Genomic DNA, 22,001 nt, shown 5'->3' with positions numbered 1-22,001 from the left:
CAGATAAAGGCAACCTTGTGAAGTTTGTTTTTTGAACTCTTCTACTTTCTTTTTCTGTGGCTATTCAGTCTCCAGAGAGCCTTAATCTCCACTCACCAACCCCAACCTCTAAATACATAATTGTACACAACTCACAGCATGATAGTTTTGGAGAATATGTAAAAGTGGTGCCATTTGGAGTTAGTGCAAATTATCTCCATTATTTGGTTTGGAAAGCTCGGAGAAAATGATATGGGATGTGAAAAATAATGAACAGGTTTATACATGTCTACACTAGAAGCGATCAGTGTTCAATCATACTTTCCCTCTTCTCCCTCTTCCCCTTTTCTCTTTTTTTATTCATCTTTTATTTTCTCCTCTTACTATGCTTTTAAAAAGGCAATTTTAAGGTAAAATGCAACAATTTGATGTGATATCAGGAAAATACATGTGATGATGTGTTCATTTAAGGTTCTTTTAAATCCATGTTTTAAGATGTCTTATTTACTTATCATGCAAGAATCACAATAAATTCCATTTTAGAACTTGAAAATTAAAATTTAGAGAAGTCCATGGGTCTGAAGATTCATGATAATAGGGAAATTCAGGCGCTCTAGTTGGTGAAAGCAAATATAACTAGATGGTAATAATGCAGGATCTCAAACATTATAAGCAGCAAGTGTGGTACTTATTATACTTACAATTTTCACTAAATGTTAAAGGAAATAACATTTTATTCTAAAATAAAGGCAGATGTTTCATGAAGTATGTCCTAGTTCTATTTCCTAAGATATTATTAAGTATTATCCAGTAAACCATTTTCTTAGGAGTTGTTTAACACATAGATAAGGCCTAAAGTTTCCAATGTCTTTTGGGTTTAAGAAATTCAGTGTTTAACACACTAATTTCCAGTGATGAGAAATCAACAAATACCTATTTGTTAACAGTATTTTTTCAATATTATTTCAACATTAAGTGGAGTGCATATTGATTTTGATAAAATATGACCAAAAAAGTATGAATTCGTAGAGCTGTAAAGTGCCCTAACACAAAATACACATGACAAAGTTAAGTGTGTGAATGTAGAAGCCATTTTTTATTCTCTCGGGAATATGTTCCCAGGATCAGACCATTCACTGAGGGCTTTTTTCCATGACTGTGATGAGACTCAGCTGGGCCTCTAACAATCCCCTCCAGGGAGCTGGCAAGACCAAAGGACATTGCTGCAACTGGTTTCCCTGCCCCCACCTTCACTCTGCTACCCTCAGTGAGACCGACTGTCTGGGAAGACAAAAGTGTTCAGACAGAGAATTCGACATCAAGTCGAAAGCAGTGCCAAAACCCACTTTATTTAATGTAGGCAGTGACTTTCCACCCACACTTCCATCTCTCTTAAGTGTTCCAGTCCTGCCGGCTCATGAACAATCTTTTCCTGTGGACAACTGCCAGTTACTTGATTATTATATTTTCCTTTCTAACTTTGAACGGAATTATCTTTCATTGGTTGAAAATTGCAGAAATATACCCCAATTAAAGTTAACTCTTTCTTTTAATCTTTCCCTTTACTTATGGAAAACTTCAAGATATGAGGCTAGCTAGCACTAAAATGAAATTAGAGCTAGAAAAGAAAAAAAAAAGGAATATATTTTATTGACATGGAAAAGAATCTGATTGAGGTAGGTAAAGAGGTCGATATTTGATATATATTATTTCTTTTCAACATAGATCTCAACCTCTGATACCATACCTTTTTTTTTTAAGTTTTTGGATAATTTCATTTAATTTATTCTCATATTCATTAGTATAGCTACACGGAGTCTGTTTTTCTCCTATCTGATTTTATCTTAGACTTCTTGATATCTCATGGAAGCTACAACATGTAGAAGGTACTAAATGTGACTTTATATATATATAATTCAATATGACTATGTTGGTCAGAATAGAATGAGAAACTTTAGCCAAACTCATTAAAATCTTGTTACGCTGATATTTCGATCAAGTAAATATGATAATGAAGGATAAGAGAATGGTAATGAGAGGCTTTGAACACTGGATATAATTATCAAATCAAGAGAAAATACATAAATGTTCTCAAATTCTCATCCTCCTTGAAAAGTGTAATAAAAATTAGGGGCGCCTTGGTGGCTCAGTTAAGCATCTGCCTTTGGCTCAGCTCATGATCCCAGGACACTGGGATCGAGTTCCATATTGGGCTCCTTCCTCAGTGGGGAGCCTTCTGCTCCCACTGCCTGCTGCTCCCCTGCTTGTTTGCTCTCTCTCTCTCCCCCTGACAAATAAATAAATAAATAAAATCTTTAAAAACAAAAAAGAAAAAGTGTAATAAAAAGTAATTACCAGGACTAGTTTGCCTAGACCAACTGGTTTTCTGTACAAAGTAAATTCCAAACTTTTAAGCTATATTTCTTTAGGAAAGGAATTGTTTGAAGGTTAAATCTCATGAGGAATTGGTAAATTATTGGTTTCTTTGGATGCGTCTGAACATTGATCCATATATAAAATATCCAATGAGTATGAAGACAATATAGTTGTGTCCTATCTGTTACATTAAAGAATTACTGAATATGTATACTTTATATGTAACATTGTGTAAATCTAAGGTGTACAAGATGTAATTTGATACAGTTACATATCACTGCCATAATGTGATTGCCATTGTAGCGATATTTAGCACTTCTATCATATTATATAACTACCCTTTTTTTAGTGATTGGTAAATTTTTTAGTGGAAAAAGGTCAAGAGACAATTCTACAAAAGTGAAGGGCATGCTTTTTTGGAATAAACAATATTTTTCAAAAAAACCCTCTTTGGCCGTCATATCCTAATGACACACACCATTTCTGGTTCCCGTATAAACGCTTCCATTTCATTTGAGGACAGGTGTCATATGAGGTCAAGAATAGGGTGGTCAGAACACGTATTACACGTTGGCAGTGTTAGACATGACTTCTGGATAAAAGAATGAGAAGTTAATATATTTCCATTCAGAGTGTCAGTTAAAAACTCAGTCTTTGGTGGTGATGATGAGTGGGTGGGGAGGGCCTTGTATAGTTTTCTTTCTCTTGCTGTGGTTTTTTAGAATGTTTCAAAAATATAGACACTGTGCCAAAATAAACCACGTAGTTTTTAATAAAATAATTGGAGAATTTTATAAATTTGAATGGTACTCTTTATTTTGATATACAAAATCTGCAAAGGAAAATAGTTATAGTTTTCTATAGGTAATTGAGGCATTAAAACATTAGTGGTGATAGTAGTGGTAGCAATAATAAAAACAATAATAATAATAATAAATGTTATATTTGGCAAGGGAAGCATGTATGGAAGTTCTTAAACAAATTGCACTTACCACAGTAGCAGATCTCAGCCCATTTGGGAGGTGACAGCAAGATTTATTTTCATTAAAATCCAAGACTTTTTTCCACCTTCACTAAGCACCTGTTGACAAAATCCATCAAAACTATTAGGGAAAAGCATAAGGTACAACTCTCCTGTTTAACAAATTAAAGGATTTTTTTTAAGTAATATTGACTACTTGTCTCTTTTGTCCCCTCTTTTTCTTAGCTCATAAATTTAATTTGAGGTAACTAGCTGAATCTCAACAGATACTTCACAGAGGATATTTAGTTTATTATGCAACTGGAGGAAAACTGCCTTTCCATACCTTGATTTGTGTAACATAAAGCCCAGGATGGTAATTTCCTGGAAGGCAGAGCCATAGTCTTTAATACTAATTCAAAACATAAAGATTGCATAATTGTCTATTGCTGCTGTGACAAGTGCTACACACCTAGGGGCTTAAAACCACCTAGATTTGTTATCTTAGAATTCTGGAGGTCAGGAGTCCAAAACGAGTCTCACAAGCCAAAATCAAGGTGTTGGCAGGGATACATTCTTTTCTGGAGGCTCTAGAGGAGAGTTTTTCTTTGCCCTTTCTGGCTTCTGGAGGCCGCCACATTACTTGATTTGTGGCTTCCTTCCATTTTCAAAGTCAGCGATGGCTGGTTGAATCTTCTTTACATCATATTATTCTGACACTAACACTTCTCCCTCACACTTAAAAAACCTTGTGATTACCAACCGTGGGCGCATGCAGATAACCCAGGATAATCGCACTGTTTTAAAACCCACTGATTAGCCACCTGAATTCCATCTGCTTCTTCAATTTCTTTTGCATTGGAATTTAACTTATTCACAGGTTCTAGGAATTAGAGTATAACGTCTTTGATGGGTTGTTTTGCTGCCCGCCACAGAGTTATTCTTCACATACTGGTGAAATTGAGCATCTTAAGGAGGAAATTTTCTATATGAAACACGTGATTACTAATACATTTCCATGAACTTTCCCAGCAATTAAAACCATCTGCCTCTTTTCCTAAGGCCATATTCCCATTACACGTAGCATTTTCTTTTTTTGGAGAAAAAAAGATATGAAATGTCCATATTTTTAAAATGGTGTGTCTCAGCAACAGTTTCGAGGGAATAAGTAATTCTTTAATAATGACTGATTTGTAAAGAAACCTTCAAATCTATAGTTCTCTTCTTTAAAATTTTGTCTTATTGAAATATTTTCTTTTATACATTATGAGGGGACTTTACTTAGTTAATTGCATGCAACCTTGTTTTTTTTTTAATATTGGAAATAGGGAATTTAGCATATAAGCAATTGTGTGTTTATTGTTTCATATCCCTAAAGGTGTTGTACATACTTTACCCACCCCACCATCCCAGAAAACCATTTATTTGCTTTCTGTCATTATAGATGAATTTGCATTTTAGAGTATTTCATAAAAGTAGAATCATATATTACACACTTTGTTTAGGTTTTGTTTCTTTCACTCAGCATAATCATTTTCATATGTATCAAGATTGGTGACTGACTCCATTGTTCATTGCTTTTTATAACTGAGTAGTAGTCCATTGTATACCAAATTCTACAATTTGTTATCCATTGACCTGTTGTTGGAGATAGGGATTCTTTCCAGTTTAGAGTCATTACAAATAACATTCGTGAACAAGAATAGATACGTGCTTTCATTTCTATTGAGTGAATAGCTAGAAATGAGATGACTGGGTCATATGGTAGAAGTATATTTAACTTCCTAAGGAACAAAAAAATGTTTTTCCAAGCCCTTGTATCATTTTGCATTTTGCCAGATGTAGGAGGGTTTGAGTTGTTACACATCCTCATCAACATTTTAACACCTCATCGATATTCTATTTTAGACTTACTAAAAGGTGTGCAGTGTTACCTAATTGTTCTAATCTATATTTCTCCAGTGACTAATGATGTTGACCATCTTTTCATGTACTTCTTACCATACACACACACACACACACACACACACACACGAATTGTTGGATAAAGTATTTATTCAAATCTTTTGTTTGCTTTTTTTTAAATATGGAATGCTTCACAAATTTGTGTGTCATCCTTCTGCAGGAACCACGCTAATCTACTCTGTATTGTTCCAATTTTACTACATGCCCCGCCAAAGCAAACACTTTTTTTTTCTTTAATTGGATTGTTTGTTGTTTCATTATTCAGTTTTGAGAGTTCTTTATGTGTTCTGAATACACATTCTGTACTAGATGTGTGGTTTGCAAATATTTTCTCCCCATATTTGGTTTCTCTTTTCATTTCTTTAATATTGTTGTTCAAAGAGGCAATGTGCTTAATTTTGTTGATGTTCCATATATCAACTACTTCTTTGATGTATGTTGTGATTTTGTTGTTATATCTAAGAAAATTTTACCCAAAATCAAAAAGATTTTCTCTCACATTTTCTTCTAGTGGTTTTATGGTTTTTGGTGCTTTGTTTAGGTCTATGAATTATCCTGAGTTTATTTTTGTATATGGAGAAAATTATGGATCAAGATTTTTTTTTTTAAACAAATGGACACTCAATTATTCCAGCATAATGTAAGAATTCTATTTTGTCTCCATGGAATTGACTTTGCATCTTTTTTGGATATCAATTGACCATATATGTGTATGTCTACTTCTGTAATTTCTATTATGTTCCATCGTCTATTTGTTTATCCTTATACCATGATCACACTGTATTGACTACTGTAATTTATAGTAAGTCTTAATCATCCAAATTTATTCTTCTTTTTCAAGTTGTTTTTGTCTACTCTGGGTGATTTGTATTTCTTTTTTTTTTTTTTTTTTAAGATTTATTTACTTATTTTAGAGAGAGAGAGAGCACACATGTATGTGCAAGCAGGAGGAGGAGCAGAGGAAGAGGGAGGATCTCAAGCAGGCTTCAGGCTGGACATGGAGCCTGACTTGAGGTTCAATCTCACAGCCCTGACGTCATGACCCTGAGATCAAGACCTGAGTGGAAATCAAGCCACCTAGGTGCCCCCCCCCCAGGGTGATTTGTATTTCTATATGAGCTTGACAATTTCTACAAAAAAAAAAAAGAAAAAAATTCCTACTAGGATTTTGACTGAGACTGCATAAAATTTATAGTCCAATTTGACATCTTAATATAATTTTGCATTCCATTTCATAAATGAGGTATATATCTCCATTTATTTAAATTTCTTTTAAAATCTTTCATTAGAGTTTTAAAATATTTAGTGTATAGGACTTGAACATATTTTTCAGATTTGTTAAGTATTTTGTCTTTTAATGCTATTGTAAATGGTATTTCTTTAAACTTCAATTTCCAATTTTATGTTGCAAGTATACACAATAAAATTAATTTTAGTATGTTCATCTGCTATTCTGCAATGTGTTAACCTCACTTAGTAGTTCCACTTTTTTATTTTCTAATCTGGATGTCTTTCATTTATTTTTCTTGCCTCACGGACCTATCTAGAACCTCTTGTACAATGATAAATAGAAGTGGTGAGAGCCAGGGAGAAAGTTATATATACACATAGCCATGTAAGAATAAATTACATAGACCTTTGCCCCGAATATGAAAACAAAAAGATGTTCTCTTATGTAATCACAGTACAATTACCAATTTTGTAAATTTACATTGAGATAATTCTTATATCTATTCTATTTTGCATCAGTACTCCAATTTTGTCAGTTGTTCTAGTAATGTCTTTCACACCATTTCTCCCCTCTATTAGAGTATCCAGTCTAAGGCCAGATATTGTGCTATCTGCCATCTCTCCTTAGTTTCCTTTGATCTTGAACATGCCATTGACATTTTGAAGAGTAAAGACCCCTTTTTTAAGTCACATGTTCCTCTCTTATGTTTATCTGATGTTTCCTCATGAGTAGGTAGTTGTTATCTATTCTCAGCTAGAATACTGCATAGTTGTGCTGTGTCTTTCTAAGTTATCACATCTAAAGACATATCATATCCATCTATCCTTCATTGGGGATGTCGATTTTGATCAACTCATTAAAATAGTGCCGAAATCTTCACTGTATAATTATGAGTCTTTCTCCCTTGAAATTAATAATTAGTCTGTGGGGAGACACTATAAGACAATGCAAATATCCTACTCCTAATAAAAAATTATTTTTAAATTTGTCATACATTCATTATTTTGCCTAATTCTGTGTATAACATACTGTTTATCAAATGATTATTTCCCAACTGTAACATTTCCTCCACATTGATCAGTTAGTCATCTGTATTTACTGTAAGGAAGAGATCTCCTGTAATTATTCATTTCTCCATTTATTATCATATGGACTCATGAATTCCCACTCATTCATTCAATGGATTATAATTCATTAAGGTGTATAATTATTTTGGTGCTAAAATTGTCCCAGGTTTGGCCAGTAAGTTCCCCTTCAAACTGGTGGTCGTATCCTTACGACAAGCTCCCATCACTCTTTTTCTTATTACTTTCTTATTTTCCGGCATAACAAGAAGCACCAGAGCCATCTTGTACTTACTGCGTGCAGCCCTGGTGTCAGATTCTCCAAGGTGCCTTTGTTCATTTCAGGGAAGAGTGGTGACAGAGACGAAGTTATGGGCACGAGGGGGTTCATTGCTACTGGGGTGTCATTTCTTCTTGATCTTTCCTTGGACAGAACTAAAAAAATATGCATATATATGCATGCATACACATAAACTTATCTAAACTATAGATACCCACATACATATGTACATGTATACATAAACATACATACACATGCACACTCATAAACGTATTTAAGAAAACATAAGTTCACACTAGTACATCCAATTCCAATCTATCCCTATTGGGCTTATATTTGCCTTTTCCCCATTCAATATCTATTGTTTTTCCATAGTGAAACCTCTGGTTCCCAAAATCAATACATGTACCCATTTATTCAACTATTTAATGCATCTAAAATAGTTTCAGAATGTTTTGCCTACACTAGTGCAATCAACAAACCTATTAAAAATACTTCAGGATTTGTCTGTGATTCTTCACACGCTACTTTGTTCAAGATTAAGGGTATATAAATACTGTGTTCATAAATTACTTTGATTAGTTTGTTATTTCACTTACTTTCCCTATAGCGTGTTTATGGCAGTCAATGGAATTACAATTAGGACACTTGTTTCAGTATCCTTTCAGTTTTTGAGTTACCATTTATCTTAATTTATATTTAAAAATAGGTAGAATGTTACATGCTTTCAAATGTCAAAATTACATGAGAGGGTATACTGAAGAAAGTGCTACTCTCTCCTCCTTATGTCTTCTATTTAATTCTCCCCTCAAGCTTTCCTACTGTGCTTGTCTTTTCAAACTACTGTGAAACTGTGATTTACAAATCAAGCCATGACAGCATTTGAACTTGGAGAATATTCAACATTTATATATTAATTAATAATTTGACTTCTGCCTTTTCCACTGTTCTAAACTCAATTATTACGGTTTTATTTGGCAACAAAAAGCTGTAAGTACAAACATAAATACAGACACTATTGTTCGGCACTACTCAATTATAAAATTGTTGTTGTATTATCCACACTATACATATGTGTGCACGTGGGTGTGTGCTTCTTATCAAAACGAGAACACAATAATATAAAATTTCATAGGGAAATCTCTGAAAATTCATCTATTCCAAGTACGAGCAGGATGTGTTCTTTTCCAATTCTTTCTCAGAAATCATACCATAATTCAGAAGAAAAGGAAAGAAAATAAAAGTAAACTATGCAAGCTTTAATAAGTTTATGTATAAGCTGTTATGTTTTTTTGCCCTGCAATAGCATATGAGGTACATAAATAAGTTATATTTTGAAAAAATAAGTAAATATATACATTATATTAAATGCAACGTGTCCATGTTCTTCATAAAGATATGACTGTGAATAAATATAAGGAAAAACCTGAACTTAACTGACAACTTTTTTTTCACATACTTTATTTGGGTATTGGTGGGAAGTGAATTCATTATACACGATTATTTATTAACCAAAGAAAGAATAGATATTCAATGATAATGATCAAATTACAGGTGTAAAATAAAATCGAATTTATGCAACCACCTGTTTTCTTACATCTCTTCCTCCTGTCTTCAATTCCACTCCTAAGCCAGTCAGCACTCTGGCTCCTACTTCACAGACTTGCTCAAATACTTTTTCCATCTCAAAATCTCACTCTAACGAGTTCCTTTTCCAAGTTATGTCATGCATTAATTTCACATTCTTTCCTCTCACTTCTCAGATTTCACTTTACCATATCAAGACTTATGGATTGCATAAGTCTAGAAATTGCATTGTAGTAAATTGGTAATTTTGTGGTGAATTAATGTCCAACATATAATCAAATCCTCTTAATGCAAAAATGACAGAAAAACATTTGCAGGATTATAGTCTAAAAGCAGCAATATAATATTAGATATTTGGCTTTAAATAATAAAATTTGATAAAATCTTATATTCTTATGTTACTACTTCATAATTTAAGTCCTGTCTCCCACATTTTACTCTTATTCAGATAGGAAATGATTGCTGTAGTCATAGATATCTTATGTAAGCAGCACTTTAAAAAAAAGTTACACTAAAATGTGAGTTGGGAGTATTTTGACTAGGACAAAAAAAATTCAAGACACAATAAAACAAATAAGGAAAAAGATATTCCTATGTAAATTTTCAAAATTTTTGTAGTTGTTTTGTTTTGTTTTGTTTGTTAGTGTGAATATAATTTTGCCACTTCGGTATGAAAGCAAAGTTATATTGAATAATATATGGAAGCTTCTCCTCAACACACTCGTCTTAAGCGTAAAGATCAAGTTTAGTTCTCTAATGATACCAGATGCTCTACTCCCCTGCAGCATTAGCTCATGGTCTGAGGAGAATTGTAACATGTGGCAGACTCAGCAAAGAGATGGATTCCAAATCCTTAGCAGAGATTTGAAAAATGGCAATAATATTTTGGCAAGGAAAAATCAATACACACGGTTTTGGCAGCAGTCCCAAGCTCAGCCTGGTTCCACCCTATTTCTTCACCTACATTTCCAACTTTGTTTCAGAATGGTTATAGTTGAAGATCTGAGAGGAGGAACAAACAAAAAGCCTCTAAGTCGGGCTATAAATCTGTGCAGGTTCACCCAGCGTTACTTCCAGATCCGGGCAGGTGGATACTTGAAAGTCCTTGCCTCTATAACCTTGGAAGACAAGAGCAGATAACAAATTTGATCAAAGTTGGGGAAGATAAGAGGGAAGCTGATTATTGGGTGGTTTGGGGTTGTGTTGGAAATCTGGAAATACTAGGAGTATTGTGGACCCCAGAAAGCTTTGGATAGGTAGTTTTACAACAATTGAGAACATGTATTTAACACAATGACTAATGATCTGTGGAACTTGATTGCCCAGGGTTGATACTTCCTGAAGATGTAGCCGTTTTAATAGCAATTTTGAAGAAAATATAAGTAATGAACACAGCTAGTTTAGACTTACTTTATTAAAAACCCATCATATCGAGATGATCTCTGAGGTTCTCCCATTCATTTCTATCAACAGAGTCACTCTCAGTCTCATAGTGAACACTAGGCTGGGTGAACCGTGTCCTGGCCTGGAGGGCATCTTGAATGCTCTCACCAAAGTATAGTAAATTTATTGTATATTCATTCACAAAGATTACCTCTTTTCTGATGGTAAAGAAGAACAATCTTGTGAGTTATCTACCAGATATTAATTTGATATCTGCTATAACCTACGGAGCCTATTGGGTTATTAAAACAATAGAGTAGCTTAAAGATAATTATTGAAATGTTTTCCATTGGATTCTAGATGTGTTTTTATTATCCAATTAAAAAAACCTTTAAGATAAGAAAGTTTATCACCATGGGTAATCTAAGCTTGTCTTCTTTTAAATACAGAATAAAGTCTAATTCCCCCTCCATCTCACCCATTCATTCAATCTTACTCTTTCTTCAACTCTTTTTCAACGAATATCAAATGCCTACTATAACCCAGTCACCATGCTCAGCTCCAGGACATGGGTGTGAGCACAATAAACAAGATGACTACCTTCATAGCACTCAGACCACAGTAGAGGACACAGAAGAATCATCAACTTAAAGAACATGTGAAGGCTGCTTTGAGAAAGTGCAAACGCTAAGTAGGTACTTACCAGGAAAAGCTGGCCTTTCTGCATTTCAGGGAAAGCTTACCAGAGCAGGACCATCCACCACTGAAGAACGGATGGGAGTTAGTCTGATCACGTGAGTTGTGAGAAGAGTGTGTGAAGGTCTGAGGTAAAAGAGAAGGTGAGTACGAGGAACTTAGTTTCAGATGGTCGACGAAGACCAGAGTTTGGAGCTAAGACAAACTAAAGTGAGACAAGGAAAGTTAAGGTGATTCTTCTGAAAAGGAAGGTTTTTCTTCTAAGAGCAGTGGAATGCCACTGTCAAATTATACATCAGGGAATGGTGAAGTTCAACTTGGATTTTAGAATAATTTCTCAAGAAATGATATAGAGAATCAATGTAAAAAGAAGAAAGAATGGAAAGAGGACTGGAAACTAGGAAGTTTACCTAAATCCAGGCAAGAGGTGGACTGCAGTCCTCTCTGTAAGGCAGAGATGTATGGCCCTCAGAAAAGAGGTCAGAGGTGGGGGCACCTGAGTGGCTCAGTGGGGTGCCTGGGTGGCTCAGTCATTAAGCGTCTGCCTTCCACTCAGGGCGTGATCCCAGGGTCCTGGGATCGAGCCCCGCATAGGGCTCCCTGCTCCACTGGGAGCCTGCTTCTTCCTCTCCCACTCCTCCTGCTTGTGTTCCCTCTCTCGCTGGCCGTCTCTCTGACAAATAAATAAATAAAATCTTTAAAAAAAACCAAAAGAGGTCAGAGGTGAAGTAAATGGGTAGGGTTTATTTATTAATTCCCTAATTTTACAAATATTTATTGAGGATCTACCATGTCCAGGACTCAGCACTTGAGTATTAGGTGCTGGTACTGCAAGAAACAACAAAACAGACAGAAGTCCTTGACTTCACAGAACTTAGAATCTAGCTGTAACAGAAAAATAAATAAAATATATATCAGAGGATATATATTTTCTCACCACCTGATCAGAGGATCGTAAGGGGTGAGAAAAAAAATAGTGCAGGAAAAAGAAGGCAGAGGCCTTGTTGATTGTGAGATTTTAAATGAGATCATCGAAGAAGTACTCACAGGGGTAAAATTGGAGCAAAGGTCTACAGAAGACGAAGGAGCAAGCCATGAGGATGCTGGGAAGGAGTGATCCAGGTGGAGGGACCAGCAAGCGCAGAAACCTTAAGACAGGAGTACACCCTGTGTACATCAGTATGTGCTGGGGGTTAAAGCCATAGAATACATAAGGAGAAGGGGGAGGAGGAGAATGGTGATCACAGGATAAAGGATATCTAGGTTACTCTAAAAAACAGACATTTAGATAGAACTCTTTCTCAAATGCATTACAAAATTACCCAATTCCTTTTTTTTTTTTTAAAGATTTTATTTATTTATGTGACAGAGAGACAGCCAGTGAGAGAGGGAACACAACAGGGGAGAGGGAGAGGAAGAAGCAGGCTCCCAGCCGAGGAGCCCGATGTGGGACTCGATCCCAGAATGCCAGGATCACGCCCTGAGCCAAAGGCAGACGCTTAACGACTGCGCTACCCAGGCGCCCCTACCCAATTCCTTTAATAGAACATAATGTCTAACATCGTTCTCATACCGGTCAACATGATGGCCAATACTACGGAATGGCACTTGTTCAGGGGCCAAAGGCTTTTGTAGAGGTCTGTTTGCTCCAACTCTGCAGGCTTTGCCGATATTGGAAAATAAGAAAGAAAAATGGATCTGCCTTTTAGATTTCTTCCATCTATCCTCTTTTCTACTGTATCTCACAAACAGGTTATTGGGGTGTACAACCTGAATGAAATTCTGTTTTTTATCAAGGGAAGGGAAGAAGCAGTATGAAAGCTCTTTGATTCTCAGAATCTATCACTGTCCAATTTCACATTTGTAAGACTATTCTGGCTGGTTGAAGAAGTTAGAAATGGTACCACATTCGGTCTTTTCCAGATAGTGTGGGGGAGTGGTAGGGTAGCAAGACCATTACAGAACAGGCCAAGGTTGGGATCTAGATGTAACTGGATGAATCCCTTTGCATGAGATTGGTGGAAAATATGAGGTGTCATTGGCTACGTCACTTCCTGTGGAAAACCCATCTTGAGACCTAGAGAGGGGATCATGTGCCCTTCAAATGTTTTGGTACCACCTTTATCGTAGCATTTATCACTCTGAGTTGAAATTGCTTCTTGTCAGCCCTCCCGACCAGACTGTAGACTTCCTAAAGACATGGATCAGGTCTGTTTCATCACCAAGCCCTGTACCTAGCCTGATGCTCAGCACATAACGGGCACTCAATAAACATGTGTTTTGTATTATATAGATTTTATTTATTTATTTATTTGACAGAGAGAAACAGGGGGAAGGGCAGAGGAAGAAGGAGAAGCAGGCTTCCTGCTGAGCAAAGATCCAGACATGGGCTGAATCCCAGGACTCCGGGATCATGACCTGAGCCGAAGGCAGATGCTTAACCGACTGAGCCACCAGGAGCCCCAATAAATATATGTTTAATTCATGAATGAGGACCTGGGTCACTTCAACAGCCATATCTCTGTGGTAGGATCAACTAAAAACTACCAACTTTTTCTTTTTCCACATCAGTTCCTACTCTACAGCCATATTTCTCTTCACTATATTCTTGTGCAATCAGTTTTTAATGGATCCTTTACATGAATCTCTTACACAACTTTATTAGGTTGATTTCAACCCATCACAATACTCTGACATTTTTATTTTAATCCTAATGCTGTCCTGCAATATGGAGATTTGTATCACATACACATTTGATAAGTATTTCTGCTATGCCTATTAGTCATTATTTTAGAGGCATATTAATTAAACTTCTTTCATACCTCCCATTTCAAGATCATCCCACGAAGATATTCACTTCCCTGAAAAAGTACAGTATGAGAGACTTTGCCAAAATTCTCTGACATGAACTCTGTAGTGTCAAGAAGAGAACCAGCATCTCTACATTATCCCCAAACAGGTAGAATTGTTTAATCCCAAGGCATTAAGAGATTTATGTCCTGTCATTTTTAAGCATTTTCACTCTCTCTACACAAATAAGGGTTACATTACTGTCAGCACTTTCTCAAGCCAGAGTGAGGCACTTGATTAGAAATGCTTGAAGAATGCATGCATGCAAAACCTTGAGCCTTCTATAGGACAATATGAATCAGACTCGATTGCTAGGATTGAAAAATAAACCAGTGTGACAGCCAGATGAAGACTATGTCTGCCATAGCTCAGCAAAGAGTCACGAATAGACTAAGCACCCCACTCTGAATCACGGAGAATAGCAGGCCTAGTATTTATTAAGTAGTTGATACTATTTTTACCAAACCTTAAATCCTTCGATGTGAATTTCTTTGATCTCTTGGTATAGGAAGCATTATGGGTGGAATGAGAAAGTAAGCTTCTTTCTTCTCTTTTCTAGGCTTTTTCACTGAACCGTACACAATGGAAAAAAGTAGATGTCGCCTACCATTAGTGCGAGATTCTAAGCTTTATTGCCTCATTCTGAAGCACCCCATTCGAAATTAAAATATTAGTTAATCAGGCTACTCAAAACAAAAGTGAACTCAAGCATAATAAATATAAATAATAACAGTATGGATTATTCTAGAGTTATGTGTAATTCTCTCTATTAAAGTACCAAAATTTCTATCATGACCGTTAAGTGAAAAACATTCATGTATCAGCTCCAGAGAGGGTTTAAATAGCTTAACAGCTGAGAAAACACTTCATGTGCTGTTTAAAACACACACACGCACATACACACACACAACATGCCAGTTGTCTCCCTTTTTTTAAAGTTTATTTGTTTTTTATAGTAATCTCTACACCCATTGTGGGGCTTGAACTCACAACCCCAAGATCAAGAGTCACATGTTCTTCCAGCTGAGCCAGCCAGGTGCTCCAAAACCTGTTTGGTTCTCTTTACCTGTATTTTATGATAATGTGCCATAGGAAAAGGATGATGTGTTAAATCCAGAGAATAGATCTATTTCTGTGGGTGCTTTTCGGAAAACTGAAACTTGTCTATAAATATAAAATATATTACGAGAGAAAGGAGCAAATTTGAATAAATAATTGAAACTTCTTTTAAATTGGGGGGAAAAAGCATACCGTATGACTTTTTTTTTTTAGGAAACTGTTGAATATTTAAACCAGAATAAACTTCAGTCAAATTATGTTTGACCTTATCATTTCATAAATGAATTTACGCCAAGTGCCTGAATAATTTTTTCAATATTAGATTATAATCTCTTTAAGGCTAAGGGTTGTACATTACTTTCCTGTTTTTACCCTAACAAACTCAGTGCAGTGCCTTGCACACAATAGAGATCTGAGTAGCGTAATTAATTAAGCAAATGGAAACTGCTGGAAGCACCAATTAGATACCACTAACCACCTAGAGGCACTGAACATGAGTTGCTGGAAAGTAATTTGGAAGCAAAAATGTAGAAAATGAACAATGTCCTTGAAAATCCAAATCTAGGGGCGCCTGGGTGGCTCAGCCATTAAGCATCTGCCTTCGGCTCAGGTCATGATCCCAGGACCCTGGGATGAGGGGCTCAGGTCATGGTCCCAGGACCCTAGGACGAGCCCCGCCTCGGGCTCCCTACTCAGCGGGAAGCCTGCTTCTCCCTCTCACATTCCCCCTGCTTGTGTTCCCTCTCTCGCTTCCTTTCTGTGTCAAATAAATAAATAAGAAATCTTTAAAAAAAAAAAAAAGAAAAGAAAATCCAAATCTTTGGACTGAGAGGAAATAGCACATTTGTCAAATGATTCAAGTATAAAAATGAAATAAAATTTAAAAATGAAATAAAATAAAAATTGGACTTTGGTTAGGGACTTTAACTGTTAATCCACAGCTATCTCCCAGTTTTACTGTTTTACGGGTTCTTCAGTTGCTTCTTGTCACTAAAAAAAACATGTACATCAAAATAAGAATTTGTCTGAAGGAAAAATTTTCTTTGAAGACACTGAAAATTAACCAAACTCTGTTTTGAAAAAATGATAAAAGAGAGAAAGTGATAAAGAGAAGGTCAAGTTGAGAAACGTTGGAAAAGTCTAGCAAATACTGTTGTAAAGAAAAAACTATGATCCTTTGGAAATATTTGTCTCAGTATGTCATTTCGGGACAGCTCCTGCCACATATGTAAGTTTTGTTGGAAACTGTGTTCATCTCTGCGCCGTCAGGATGGGATCATCTTGTACAGTTTACAACGTGGACAGGGCCTGAGGGGAGGGAAAGCCTAATTCTTCACTTTCTGGTTTTGCTTGGCTAATCCTAGCTTAATATTGACTACAAGAAAACTTGGACTGTCCTAACAGATTCTGAGAAAAGCAAAAATAGGATTAAAAATATATAATTTAGTGGAGGACTGAGGTTCTACTCACAAACAGACTCCTCATCGTACAGACCTCTGCATTCCAAAGTACATTCGCACCATCGCAATTCAAGGCACTAGATTTAAAGGACTCTTGCACTGACTTTTCAATTCCACGGAGCACTGAGATTTTTTTATCCTTTTTATTCTCTTCTTTTTACTAACACAACAGGAAGGATACATCTTTGACTGTATCCTCACAATATTTTTAAAAACCCCACACTTTTGGATCTGTGCTATGGAGTTGCCTTTGGAATCATTTGCGATACATGCAAGAAAATTGGACCTATTACCTTATATTCACATTTTGTTTTTTGATGTAATTTCACTCAACCTGTTTACTCCTATTCATTCATCAGAAATTGCAGCAAATTGTTTTCAGTAGTCTAAAAAATTAAAGCCTACCCTTAATGGCTCCACCAATGGAAACATTCAAAATATTTCAAACAAGTATGCAACTGAGAAAAAAAAAAAACTGAGCCAATTCTAGCTACACAAAATCTTTCGTAGAAGATGAAAATGTTCATTTGAATATGAAGTTTCTGATCTGTTTAAAAGAATTTAATGCTATGAAACTCCACATTATATATGGAGATTAAAAGAATGCATTCTAGAACCAGACTTCCCAGTTTTGAATCTTGGCTCTGCCATTCACTGACCATGTGATCTTTGGCAGGTCACTGTACTCATTTGTAAAACAAGTATAAAAGTATATACACATAGGGTGGTAGTAAGGATTACTGAAATATATATATATACATATATGTATATATAATTTTATATATTATATATTTTAAAGATATTATTTATTTATATGAGAGAGAGAGAGAACAAGTTGGGGGGAGGGGCAGAGGAAGAGGGAGAAGCAGACTCCCCGCTCAGCAGGGAGCCAGATGCGAGGCTTGATCCCAGGACCCTGAGATCGTGACCTGAGCCGAAGGCAGATGCTTAACCCACTGAGCCACCCAAGCACCCCTATATATTTTAAATGTATTATATTAAATACATATATAAGAATTGCTATTATTATTATTGGCGGTGTTGTTATTAAGAAAGGCTTTGTTTATTGTTTTAATTATGGACAATCACCCACAATTATTTTTCCATGACAATACACCTCTTCATACTAATAAAATCAAAACCTGCAAACCCACTTCATAATTCATTCATTAAACATATATTCACTAAGCACCTTACTTGCCAGGGGCTGTGTCAGGTATTAGGTATTCAATATTTTTCGGATTTTATTATGAGATGATTGCAGCTCTCTGCCTCACACTTTTTAGGGCTGAGTGCTTAAATGCACAGTCAACAACAATTTCGGAGAATATTTTAACTGAGGGAGACTCTCCTCTTCTTCACTCAACCCCATTCCTTGTCTTTATCTATGCAAACTAGGATTTACAAGCCAATCTTTTCTTGCAAGACTTTTAAAAAAATTATCTGTTGGATAGTGATCCAAAATAAACAGTTCAAATAAGATAGGCTTTGGGAAAATGTTAATAAACTTGCCTTGGGCAAATTATTTGAGTTTCCTTGCATTTCTTTCATTTGGCAGGGATTTTACTTGGGATTAAAAAAAAGAAATGAAGAAAAATGTCACCAGATGGATACTTTTATTCTAAAGTGATGATATTCTTATTAAACGCACTTTCCAAGACTGACAATTGGGAGGTCTTCGATTTAAATTTAAATTATATAAATTAGACTGGAAAACAATGAAATCACCAAAAAGCTTAGAATCATTGGTATTGGACTAGATTCTTAGCATCTCATCAGCCAGCAGGTCTTTAGTGAGAGGCTGCTCTTTGAGGTCGGTGGTAGGTGATAAGTAGTAGAGAAAAGGTGACCACCAGAATAGGCACAACCTTTTCTTCTGTGGAGCTTAGCCTTGCAGGTTAAAATGATAACTAGGAGTGATGAAGTAAATTACCATAATAAATAAATAAATACATGCCAGATAAGAAATTAAGCAGCTTGGGCATGTGGCCATTCAAGATGGCCCGTACATGGGCACTCTTTCTCAATACATTAAAACCCTGTGTCTTACGATTTCTTTACCCCAAACTTCTGATGCCCATTTCCCCTCAGTTCTAACCGTTGAAAAGAGAAAATGCAAAGTGTTGCCTTTATCTTTTTTTAGCCAAGGAGAAGAAAATTTAACGGCATGAATGTAGTGCTAGGAAGAACAAGAAGCAGAAAAGCTAACACCGTGATGGGTACACAGAGGCACTGAAGGTGGCTGTCAAGACTGCTGTTGTTTCTTCCAGTTCACTTGTCACCCTTTCTTCTTGTGAACAGCTAGGAAGGATTTTGCTAACTAGTATTGGCTGCATCATTAACAATTTGGTGAAGTTCCAAAATCCACAGCCCCTAGAAATTTTCCTGGATCCCCTACTTGGAGAAACACTGCAAGGATCTTACAGCACACTAAAGCAGAAAGGTTGGCCTGGAAAACCATTTATGTAATTTCTCTGCTTTTGTTTTGGGGAATCTTCCAAAAGAAGTGTCTAGAGAATCAGATATAATTTTGAGCAGGGTATGCTAACGTGGCTTCGACAATGATTTTACTTTTCTTGTAATTTTGCACTCGACATCATTCTTTCCAGTGGTGTGTCATGCTGTCCCAATTGACTGTCTGGCCATATTTTGCTCTGTTGTTTGCTATAGCAAAGAGAACAGATACCAAATTACCATTTTTCAACATGATGTTAATTTCAGTGAAATCTCCCAAGAAGCACCCTCTCCCATTTTCCTCTACTGAATCTACATGATTTCAAAGAGTCCATCCGTTCTTGATTATATTTTGAATAGGAAATAATAACTCTTTGGTATTTAAAAATAATCCAAGAGTCTTATTTTAGCTATGGATTTCTTCTTAATTAGCTAATCATCATAACTAGCAAACATATTTCTTTCTTTTTTCTTCCCCAGCATAAAAGTATGTTGCTTACACCACTGCAACTTGGGAGATGAGGAGAATCACGCAATTTTCACACAATCCTACCCAGTTTGATCACATACTGCCTCCAGCTCCTAACCTTTAGCTGTTGGCTTCCCATTGACCGTCACACCCTAATTGAAGTTTTAGGAGTGACTGCTTTAGCTCACACCAGTCAAGAGTGATAGAACACTGATGCTGAATCTAGGCCAAGGAAGCCGCCCACGTTGGAGCTAACCTTGCCCCTAACAATCAAAAACTGGATACCGATTTCTATACCCAAAGGACCTCTTGAGAATGCCGTTACCTGACTTCTATATATTTTTCGGCATGCTCAACTAACCAGACTGGTTTCCACACTGCTCCATGGCATTTAAACCAATAGAGCAAATAATATAAAACAAAGTATTAAACAGTTGTCTTACATTATGTGTGGAGTGTTTGTGTTTGTGGAGGGAAGGGAAATTTTAGTATTTGAGTTGATATTTTACACTTTTTTCCCTTTTTAAAATTGAAATTGCCAGGAAATTGACTCAACGGAAGTATAAGGGTTCAAACAAAAAAAGTGTGAGAACTCCTTTTTCAAGTGGTTTGTTCTCATGATACTCATTTATATGTCTTTTTTTTTTTTTTGGTTTGTTTTTAACACCGACCCCCAATAAAACACATTAAAACTGTGTGCATTTCTAGTTCAATTATTTAAATTCATTGTGAAATGAACTTTTGGCTTTTCTGTCATTCTTGTTTACAATCCTTGGTAAATTACCTGTTTCTTTCCATTGTACAAGTCACTTTTTTTTTTTTTTTTTTTAGTGCTTTGTCTCTTACTTGTGATACTTGTGGTAAACACAGAGTTTGACTGCTTTCAATTTGTTTGCTAACCACTTCTATTGTTTATTTTTTCTTATTCTAGAAATAAATTCATAACATCTGGAAGTTTTAAAAATCCATTACAAATCCAAAGACTTCCTTTGCTGGAAAGAGTGACCTTTTTTCTTTCAGAGTGATAGAAATACTGGGAGTTATTAACTGATTGAAAATTATATGAATTCTAAAGAATACAAAGGAAATAGATTACTTCATATGTATTTCGAATGTTTTAAATCACATCCCACTGATATTTATTAATCACCTACTATATGCAAAGCCCTATAACAACTACTATGGAGTATAAAAAGATGAATAAACCTGAATCTTACCCTAGAGTAGCTTTCTGTTTAGTATGGGAGATCGAAAGCTATAAATCAAAAGAAACTATGAGCCATGGGAAAGGTAAGGAAAGTTAGAGGAAGAAGATTTCGACAGGGAATATCAGAGAGAGATTTCCTACATTAGGTGATCTGTGGGTTGAGTCTTAAAAATGTGGTAGAGAAAGATCATACAGAGATGCATATATAGGTAGAGGAAAGATCATTTCAGACAGAAAGGCAACACAAGAAAAGGTATGGAAACAAATAAATACAGGTTAGATATTAGAAAAAGAGAGCTATTTGATTTAAGAAGGTAGTGCCTAAATCAGGATGAATTGCATATCAGAAATTATCTAAGAGGCGTAAGCCTCTTATCGGGGAGGGGACAGGAAATGGAAAGGGTGGATGGCCAGGAAGGAATAGAAATAAAGTAAGATTAGTCTATTCAGTATCATCATCCAAAGATTAGTACTTTGCATAATCAAGATGGCCTAATTTTTACTTGGAAACTTTCTACTTGGAGTGGTTATCTTCGTTAGTCAGATGTTTTGACTTAATCACATCATGAAATGTATCTAACATCTGTAAAATGGGGAAGGGTAGAAGCGAATTCTTGCTGTGGATCCTGTAACTTTGAAGAAATAACTACATTATTAAGTACCTAACACTTTTTCCACACTTTTATTTATTTGCTTTTCAATAAGTTGACATCCTTAAAGGACGCACCGTCATACAGATTCTGTGTCCAGTGGCCTTAGCAGGAAGATTGCCTCAGAATTTGGCACGAACCATGCCCCTGTTTCCACTGGCACCTCTCCCCAGATTACTTTGGTTTTGCTTGGTTGGCCACCAGGAGTCACTGTGTGTCCTTTGTACGCCTAAGGACATTTCTTGCCCAAACAGAATTTAGTTTTATCTCAGGCATAAGCACCTTGAATTTTAAGAGGAGCTACTGTTCCTACTGGCTATGGGGACTCCA

At 35.8% G+C, this 22,001-nt stretch overlaps 1 non-coding gene across 1 annotated transcript; it reads right to left on the bottom strand.

Annotated features, from left to right (window-relative positions):
* Positions 1 to 5,396: 5,396 nt before the first annotated feature.
* Positions 5,397 to 5,501, bottom strand: LOC121100012. Its single transcript, XR_005831750.1, has one exon. It is a non-coding gene; the product is annotated as a U6 spliceosomal RNA (small nuclear RNA).
* Between the last annotated feature and the right edge of the window lie 16,500 nt (positions 5,502 to 22,001).

The sequence above is a fragment of the Ursus maritimus genome, unplaced genomic scaffold (assembly GCF_017311325.1).
Source record: "Ursus maritimus isolate PB19 unplaced genomic scaffold, ASM1731132v1 scaffold_1, whole genome shotgun sequence".
Taxonomy (NCBI): Eukaryota; Metazoa; Chordata; class Mammalia; order Carnivora; family Ursidae; genus Ursus; species Ursus maritimus.
The sequence above is the reverse complement of the archived record's forward strand: the minus strand, read 5'-3'. Positions and strand labels throughout refer to the sequence as shown.